The following is a 9,184-nucleotide window of genomic DNA, read 5'->3' as shown; positions in this document are numbered from 1 at the left end:
CCAAAAGCCATGGCCTTATGCAATATGCATGTACAATAAACACATTCCATGGTGTATGACATTAAAGACTTGGAAATAGTGAAGTATGCATTAGCAACCTGAATAAAGATAGGTCAGCTGGATTGGAGCTACATCTGCACCTTGCAAAGGTTACAAGTGAATGTCATTTAAACTACATCTGCATTGCATTAAAGTAAAAATTCTCAATTATTGAATGAAGAAACAGAGGGGAATCATTCAGATTTAAAGTGGCTCCTGCAGGGCAGGATTGTCATAAAACTGAGTCACAAGATCTGTGAGCTGGCCAATGGCAGAATTTAGTCTAAAAATAATAAATGGATAGATGTACCAAAAAAAAAAAATACCCTTGAATTCTAATTAAAGGCTAATTTTGTATACTACCAAAAACTTTGGCAGAAGGCCCAATTCACAAAGCAAGGAGCAGCTAATGAATTAAAATGGAAAAAAAAGTCCAAAAAGCAGAAACAAGGACAGGCAGGAGTGGGATGTTGTCAATAAAGACAGAGACCAGTCAAAGCTCAAGCTGCCCAGGGGCATAAAAGGTAAAAGGAAGGGAATCCTGTAAGCAGCCTAGTAGCAAACTGATGTTCAAAGGAATCATGAAACTAGTGTTTAATGGGGAAATATTGAAATATTTTTTGCCTCAGTCTTCAAAACCTTTCCAGACCTCCATAGAAACCTGCAGTTTGAGGAATGAGGAAACACAAAAGTAAGAGTTAAGGACTATTTAGAGACATTGGATATATTCATGGCTACAGAGATAGATGGGACACATGGAAGGATGGTTAAAGTCTGGGTGACATGATAGTGAAGCCACATCATCATAAGTACATGTGATGATGCAGGGAAGTCCATGGAAAAGGGCTAAATATTGCAATCATCTTTAAGAAGGCTGCAGAGGATCTGAGGGCCTAAATGCTGGCCAGCTTCAACTCAGTCCATAGAAAGACCATGCAGCACAACTCTTAAAGATCCATTTCCAAATAGATCTGCTTCCTACTGAAGGACAAGAAGGCAGTGAGAAAAAATGTGGCTTTACAAAGGGCAGATCAGCACTGATAATCTGCTTTCTCTAATAAAATTGCTACATGGACAAGGGACCAGAAGTGAATACAACATGCACCCCACAGTGACTCCATGCATCAAAGCTACCAGTTTTATCATTGTAAGAACGTCTCCCAGAATGTCTACAAGTCACAAGTCACCATGCCTCAGCTGCAAAAACACCTGTGGCTGCTCCAGCCTTCCACAATCATTTGCTTCTCTTACCTGACACTTTGAACCTCCTGCTCAGGTCTGCCTGTTTTCACAAAAGCATAAAGCAGATAAGATTAAAAGGGAACACAGTGGGTCGTCTGGTCCAATCTCCCTGGTCAAGTAAGACCATTCTGGAGCACATGGCACAGGATTTATGTCCACAGGTTTCTTGAATATCTCAGGTGAGGGAGACTCCACACCTTCTCTGGGCGATCTGTTACAGTGCTCAGTCACCAACACAGTAAAGTTCTTCCTCGTGTTCCTGTGCATCACTTTCTTGCTGTTGCCTGCTGTTCTATTGCTCAGTACCACAGAGCCTGGATAGGGGAGTTTCAGTTTTACATTAGTTTTTATAACTTTTTAAATATTGTTTCTTAATATAATGTCAGAAATATTTATGACAGGTTGCTTACTTTAGAGTGTTGTCATTTTTATAATACAAGTTCAAACTGAAAAAATAAATAAAGAAAATATCACTATGTTTTTCTATGTGAAGGTGAATTTAACTGAAATTCTTCACTGATTGGGCCCACACTTCTGTGGATGTGTCCTGGTTTCAGCTGGGATACAGTTGTATTTCTTCTGAGTAGCTGGTACAGTGTTGTGTTTTGCATTCAGTATGAGAATAATGTTTGATAGCACACAGATGTTTTAGACATTGCTATGCAGTGCTTAGCCAAAGTCACGGACATTTCCTAGTGCACAAGAAGCCAGGAGGGAGCACGGCCAGGACAGCTGACTGAACTGAATATTCCATACCACCAAATGCCATGTCCAGTATATAAACTGGGGGAAACTGGCCAGGAGCTGCCAATTGCTGTTCAGGGATGGACTAGACATCAGTCAGCAGGAGGTGAGCATCACTTGCTGTTCTTGGGTTTTATTCCTTTCTCTCCTTCTCCTTTTCATGACTATTATTATTATTGTTACAGGTCAAAGGAAGTTGCTGTCTTGTGAGGCAAATACCAGTACTTACTGTTAAGTAAAGAAAGATAAGCACAACCATTTGCATTCTGTGTTTTTGTAGGACTGCAGGAGCAGGGCAACTTTCATTTCATTTTCTTTCAATTATTAAACTGTTCTTACTTCAAACTATGGGTTCCACCTTTTTCCAATTCTTCTCCCTGTATCCCACCAGAGGCAGGGTGGGCAGTGAGCAAGCTGCTGAGTGGTACTTAGTTGCTGACTGGAATTAAACCACAACAGGATGTAAAAGAGGAACAATCAAAGACACTCAATTACAGCAGCAACTAACTGGAACCAGGATCAGACCAGAAGCTCCATGCATCTACTGCTGTCTGGAGGTTTGCTAAAGGTAATGCACTGATGGAAATACTCCCACTCACTGGGAAGCTGCAAAACCATATTACTATTTTCTCTGCAGTTGGCCTGCTACTGCAATCCTACAAAAACATGGAATAACAGGCAGAGTGTGGTGCAAAGGGCTTATCTGTTATCATTAAGCACTGACACTCATCTCAGAAGAGAACATTTTCTTTTAACCAAAGCTCTGATCCTGAAGGAGATTAGCACACACATTTGATCCACACACGGAGCAAAGCAACCACTTATTCTATTTGGATCAAAGCTGCAAAATCAAATTATTCCATTCCTTTGTGACACTGGAGGCAGAAGCTGTAAAAGTATTATTTGCTTCTTGCAAGGACTTGGGAACTGTCAATTCAACGGGAAACATAGTATTTCAAATATCTTTTTGATATATAGTTCTATCAGCAAATGAAATGGTTGCATCTAAGATTAAGAAGGCACAGAAATGTGACTTAAACAGATGTCCTATTTATTCTGTTCAATAATTCCAAGTTACTTCAAGCTCTGGTTTGAATGGCATTATATCATACATTACCAAATACAGCAACTCAAAAAATAAATCCAGACTTATTTATATACATTACTTAACTAGGACAAAGTATAAATTTTCATACAGATACAACTGGCTTACTCTGCAGACCTGTCATGTCAGGCATTTCAGATACTCACACATAGGGAACAATTTAATTTTTGTTTAATTTGCTTTCAGTCTATTTATTAAGATGGATTAAGCCTTTGAAAGCATCCTGCCCACATGTTATGTTTTCAGTTAAAATCCTCTCTCAAAAAATAGTCCCTGTGTTTATTCATGTCTTTTTGCACCATGCCAAAAAGACCATAGGAAGCAGAGAGCTTTTGGTCTACCTCCTGCAGTTTATGGGACTATTTGCATTTTGGCTACAATTATGTTGGATAACGGGAGCCTGTGCAAGGACTTGTCTTTAAATTGGTAAATTTTCATCTCCTTCTCAAGTGAAGAAAAAACCCTCTACATGAGATCTTAGGTGGGCCTGCTTAAACAGGCTGTACAAGAATGTCCTTTCAGAGGTCCTTTCCAATCCTCAACTTCCTGTGGTTCTGTGAAAAGTAGCACATACAGTGAAAGAACACTCTATCCTGCAGCAGTTCACATGTAATTACCAAGTCTATCCATTTTCTACAGCTATCTATCAAGGTTCTATTCTCTCTTTCTCAAGAAAAATTCTTTCATATGTCTTAGCTAGAAAGAGGATATGAGGTAAGTAAGTCACTTAATCACTTCAATCTGGAAGCTGCAGCCATCAGTTTGTGCACCTGTGATCAAAAGTATCCTGTCAACATGGGACTAACACATCTCATAGGTACAAAGTAAACCAGTTTCAGGTACTCACAAAGGAAAGGAAGTAACAGCAGAACATTTATGCACTAAAATTTCAGCATAACTATCTATTTTACTGTAGTCAGCCAAAATATAAAAATAGCAATCACAGTGTACTTGGCTTGATTTGCTTTTGATGGGCCAAAAATCATGAACATACTGTATAACCTATTCTGCAAGGGCTGCAGTAGTCTGCTCCACCAGCCATTCATGGCACAGCTGTGCTTCTGGGGCCTTTTTGCCTTCCTTGGAAACAGCCACTAACAACTGCTTGCTCTAGGATGCCAAACCGGTGCTCATAATCAAATGAAAACTCCAGGGTGTCTTGCTAGCATTTCACATTAAATTAGCTTTCTGATTGGAACATAGCAAGGATTTTTCTGCTCTGGTTAGATTGGCAGGGACCTCCAAGGTATTGCATTTCACATGGCTAACTTGTTCCATCACCTGGGCATTTCACTTAAAATTATTTGCTATTGCAGAGAATCCCAGACACTGTCACACACTTTCAACCTCAGCTGCTTTTTCTGCCATATCACAGAGCAAATTCTATCCTACATTTTTGTGAGAAAAGTTAGTTTTTCAATAGATGTTAAGGTACCTTTTGTGGCTGACATCTCATACACAGAGGAAACAGCGAAACATGGACCTGCCTGAGCAAAGTCTGTTACACAAGCATGGCTGTTGGCAACTTAGCTGATGGCAATCTCTCTTTGCAGACCCATCTGCACTCCAGTGAGAAAATGCTGCATGTTCTGAAAATGGTTTTAACTTCAAGGAAACTGTGATAAAAGCCTGTTTCTAAATTACAAAATATACATTCTTCAGAGTTCTGCAGTAAGTTAGCTTTCTCTTTTTTTTCTTTTACAGGGCCAAAAATGGAGAACAGTTCCATTGTCTGGTTCAACACCATCATTTAAAGGTTATCCTCTCCATTTACCTCCTCCTCTAGCAGGTGATTGGGAGCAAGTCTGAAATGAGAAGTTATATCCCCTCAAGCACTGCTCACACCACATCTGGGCTATGCTCCCCCTCAGTGCAGTGTGTAAACCTAGAGTGGAAAGAACCATCACAGCAACTTGTGGGAGAGTCACATTTTGATCCCAACTAGACTGGCAGCACTGCCTGAAACCACGAGCCACATCAACAGCCCCAGCCTGGCCCTTGAGAGCCAGCTGTTAGTACCTTCCCTTGCAGTTTGTCTCTCTTGGACAAAAGATTTTGTCAGCAGCTGGGCTTCCATGCAGACAGCAACTGTGGTAGCAAGAAGAGATCTGAGGCTCGTTCACTGCTCTTTCTGATGCTTCATGACAAGCCAGAAAAACACAGCAAGTAGTATTTTGCCCACCTATAAACTTCCTGTGAGTTTCCCAGAAAAAAAATCAAGTCCTTTTAAAAATCAGAGCTAACAAAAGTACCCTCAAGGATTAATAAAGACCAGCAGTATTATAAACTCATAAAATTACTTCATTATCCAGGTGTGACATGTCTGCAAATTAGGATGGCTCAGTTTAAACCATTCATGTTTCAATTAGTAATTCAAGCTATCCTGTTATGCTGACATACCTAGCAGGAAGAAACACAATAAAAATGGAAGAAACAATCTCTGTCCCATGGAAGCACTTGCTTCAGGTCACACAGGATAGGGTCTTAAAATGTTCTCAATTCAGAGCCAAGACTCAAACATGTTGGTGCTGCCACAGAAAACAGCAAAATCCAAACCAGTTCATGGTATGCAGCTGAAAAGGAGCTCACCATTGAATGCTCATTGTTATTTGTTAAATGCAAGGGCTACTTCATACTAATCTAGTGCCACCTAAGCTTTTCTGGGTCTCTGCCCAGTTTCAATTTTTCACACATGGCTATGCTCCCTTGCTAAACTTTTACTAATAACCCTATAAAAGCAATGCAGTTCCATATGTTATCTGTAGACTATGAACTCTAGTACATGAGTCACTGGCACATCTCCTGAGGTTTTAAGGCTGGCAACCACAAAGAGGTGAGATCTAATCCAGGAGGGAGTGCATGTTCAGGGAGTTCAAAGGCTGTTCCAATTTTATTTTGACCCACTTCAACAACCATCATGGTTCTAAGTTATCCTGATCATGTAATTCATACGCTTGCTTTGAGAGTGGTAAATCCCTTGAGTGGTTGTCTGTTCCCAGTATTCAGGAAGAGAGACTATATGACAGGCTGCCATGCCTGGACTTGAAGCACAAAGGCTCTTTTTCTAGTAAGGTATATTGGTATATTGATCTATGGCCATTCTCTAGCCAGCGAAACATTCCCTAAATGTCACAGTTCCAATGCATTAAGCTGACTGCAGATCATGACATAACATACATATTTCTCCCCAAGAAAGCCAAAGAACAGCCTACTGCTTGTTCCACACACATTATCCAGCAAGCAAAGTCTTCCCCCACCTCATGGCAAGTGCACCACACAGCTGGATACCTCCAGGCAGTTACAGAAAAAGATGGAAAGACACACAAAATGGACAATCTGTAGGAACTGGGGACAGCCTCCCTTATTAAAGTATGGAGGGATTATTTTGCTTCATTTTTTCTAAAGTCAATTTATGGACATTGATTTAATTGCTTATCTTTTAGCATCGCAGTTCTTCCTTTAGACAAAAGCTTACACTATTAGGAACAATCTGCTATTTTAAACAAGATTTTAGATTAAATTCAGAGCAGAGCAACAGCTTCATTAATTTCTCCATCTGTTCTGTTCAGGTTTGTTGGCTTTCATGTAACATTTAACTTTTGTATGAACACAAAATGCCAAAAGCTAAACTGAGCTCAATTCTGTTGCACTTTACAATATGATAGGAGGTAATATAATAATTTGCCTCAGATGCAGTTGAATAGGATAGGCTTCTCATCACTGTTCACCACCTCTCCTATTTGACCAAGAGTGAACACTGAGAAATGCAATTTTCCTAACATTGATGGCACAGGTCCACACACCAAGATGTGAAGTTCTAGGAATTTGACAGTATTTGCATTTCTAGGCAAATCCACACGCCTTTAAGCAACTCGCCTTCAACTTTTGATTGAGCTTGTTAAATCTGTGTCAAAACATGAAGTTATCGCATCCAAGCATTAGAAGACAGTCTGCAGTTAACGATACAGTATTTTCTCCTCAGGAAGAAGAAAGCAAATTATTAACAGTTGGTATTTAAAAAAACCCAGAAAATATTAAACTGAGAGTAACTAAAAAGAAATCACACACCCACACAAAAAGAGATCCTGAAGCTGTATTGTAGTATTGTAACAGATTAAGTTACTGTCAAGTATTTCCGAAGGTTCATAACACACTGACTGCGCCAGTCCCTGTGAAGCAGGAGCAGCCAAGAGGCCAAGCCAGGGCGTTTATCACAACAGCTCAGAGTCAGCAAGAAACCAAACAGCTGAGGCTTGATCTCTTGCTAGTGAAAGAACAGAGCACTATCAAGGATGTTCTGACCTTTTTTGCAGCACACTTAAGTATCTATGTGGATGGCAACGATTCTGGTTTTGATGTCTAGTCAGAAATACTTCAGCGTTTGAAGGTTTTTATACATATTATCATCCACATTTTAGATTACGGCTTCTATTGTTCTAAATGCTTGTTTCAAAATAATAAACCGCCACTTCTCTTCCGGAATGAAGGGTAGCTCTCACACTTACAAGGTCCAGAAAACATTTACCTAATCTTTAAGACACTGACAATAGAAGCTTTGTGTTGTGGGCTGATCACATGAATGGTGTATATACATATATATGTATATATAATAAATGGACTCAACTTCAGGACTTAAGGCACCGGAAAGAGAAGAAAAATGTAGACGGCTGTGTAGCATGAACAGCCTGTAAAGGTGTGCAGAGAAAAAGGAAGCAGGTTAGAACTAAGCACCTTATAGACCAGGCACTATGTAAGCACTGTCAACCACAATGTGCTTTCCTGTATGTCCTAGCATGAGACACAAGAACATCAAAGAACAGGAACAGCTGTTATATTGCTGTGAGTTCCACCTGATTTTATGATCCTGGCAAAACTTTAACTTCAAAATCTCCCATGTTGCTTTCTGAGACAAACTTTTCCCAGATGGCAATGCCTCAGTTTTATACATGTCAAGTGAAGAACTTTGGATCAAGAACAGATCTTGCACTGCTCTAAAACTCTCAGCCTGCCCAACAACGTGAAGAAAGCAGCACTTGGCTGCTTGTACCCCTACCTCTGACGTGCCATGGATCATTTTCCACCTTTAACTTGCCAGTTCTTAATAGAACAGTCAGCAACTGTTTTATCCGTTGTTCTGCAGAAGGTTAGCTCCTCCAAATCTTTTTTCAAAAACATTTGACCAACTCTTCCTTTGATTTCCAGTCTGTTTCCAGCCAAAATCAAATGTTCAAAGCAATCATAAATAGATCAACTTTGAGTGTCATAGATACTGCAGATTGGTAGAAACGCTTCAACAAGAAATCCAGCAATACAGACACTAGCAAGAACTTCAAATTGTAGCAATTGATCTTTTTAAAAACACTTTCTCCTGTAGCACAACCCTGCAAACACATTATTTTAAAGAAGAAATGGCTTCCTTCCTCTACTGTAGCTCACCTGACCTATGCCAGTGTGCAAGAATTAGATCAAGTACATGAATGAGATGTTACGAGTTACCAGGACTGGATGGTCTTCACTAAGGAGTTCTAAAGAAAGTGAGACATGAAGGGCAGACGTGCCACTGAACACTTGTAACTACCATTACAGGCAGTCACTGTGCCACCTGACTGGCAGAACACTGCCCATGTCACTCTCATCCACAAAAAGGGCTGTTGAGGGAATCTTGCAAGTTACAGACTGATGAGCCTCATCTCAACCCCTGGTAAAATTGCAGAGTAAGACTTGTGAGCCTATGGATAGATATGGACATTCTGAAAAGAATTTGCGTGCTTCTTAGGAAGGAAAATCTTGTCTTACCAACACGGAGTCTTTGGAAGAAGTGAATAAGCAGGAGCTAAAAGGTGATACATCAATCATATCTGGATTTCAAAAAAGTCTTTGACAATGTTAAATACTTGATAAGCTAATGTTGCTAAGAAATTGGATTTTTAAAAAACTATTAAAAGGTGAAAGCTAGTTAAACGGTAGAAAAGAAAGTACAAAAAAGCCCATTCATTATCATGACTTGGTAATGAATTGATTTATTAGGCAAACAGTACCTAACTGTCAAATAAA

Source organism: Catharus ustulatus, chromosome 6 (assembly GCF_009819885.2).
Source record: "Catharus ustulatus isolate bCatUst1 chromosome 6, bCatUst1.pri.v2, whole genome shotgun sequence".
Lineage (NCBI taxonomy): Eukaryota > Metazoa > Chordata > Aves > Passeriformes > Turdidae > Catharus > Catharus ustulatus.
This window is presented reverse-complemented; position numbering follows the sequence as displayed.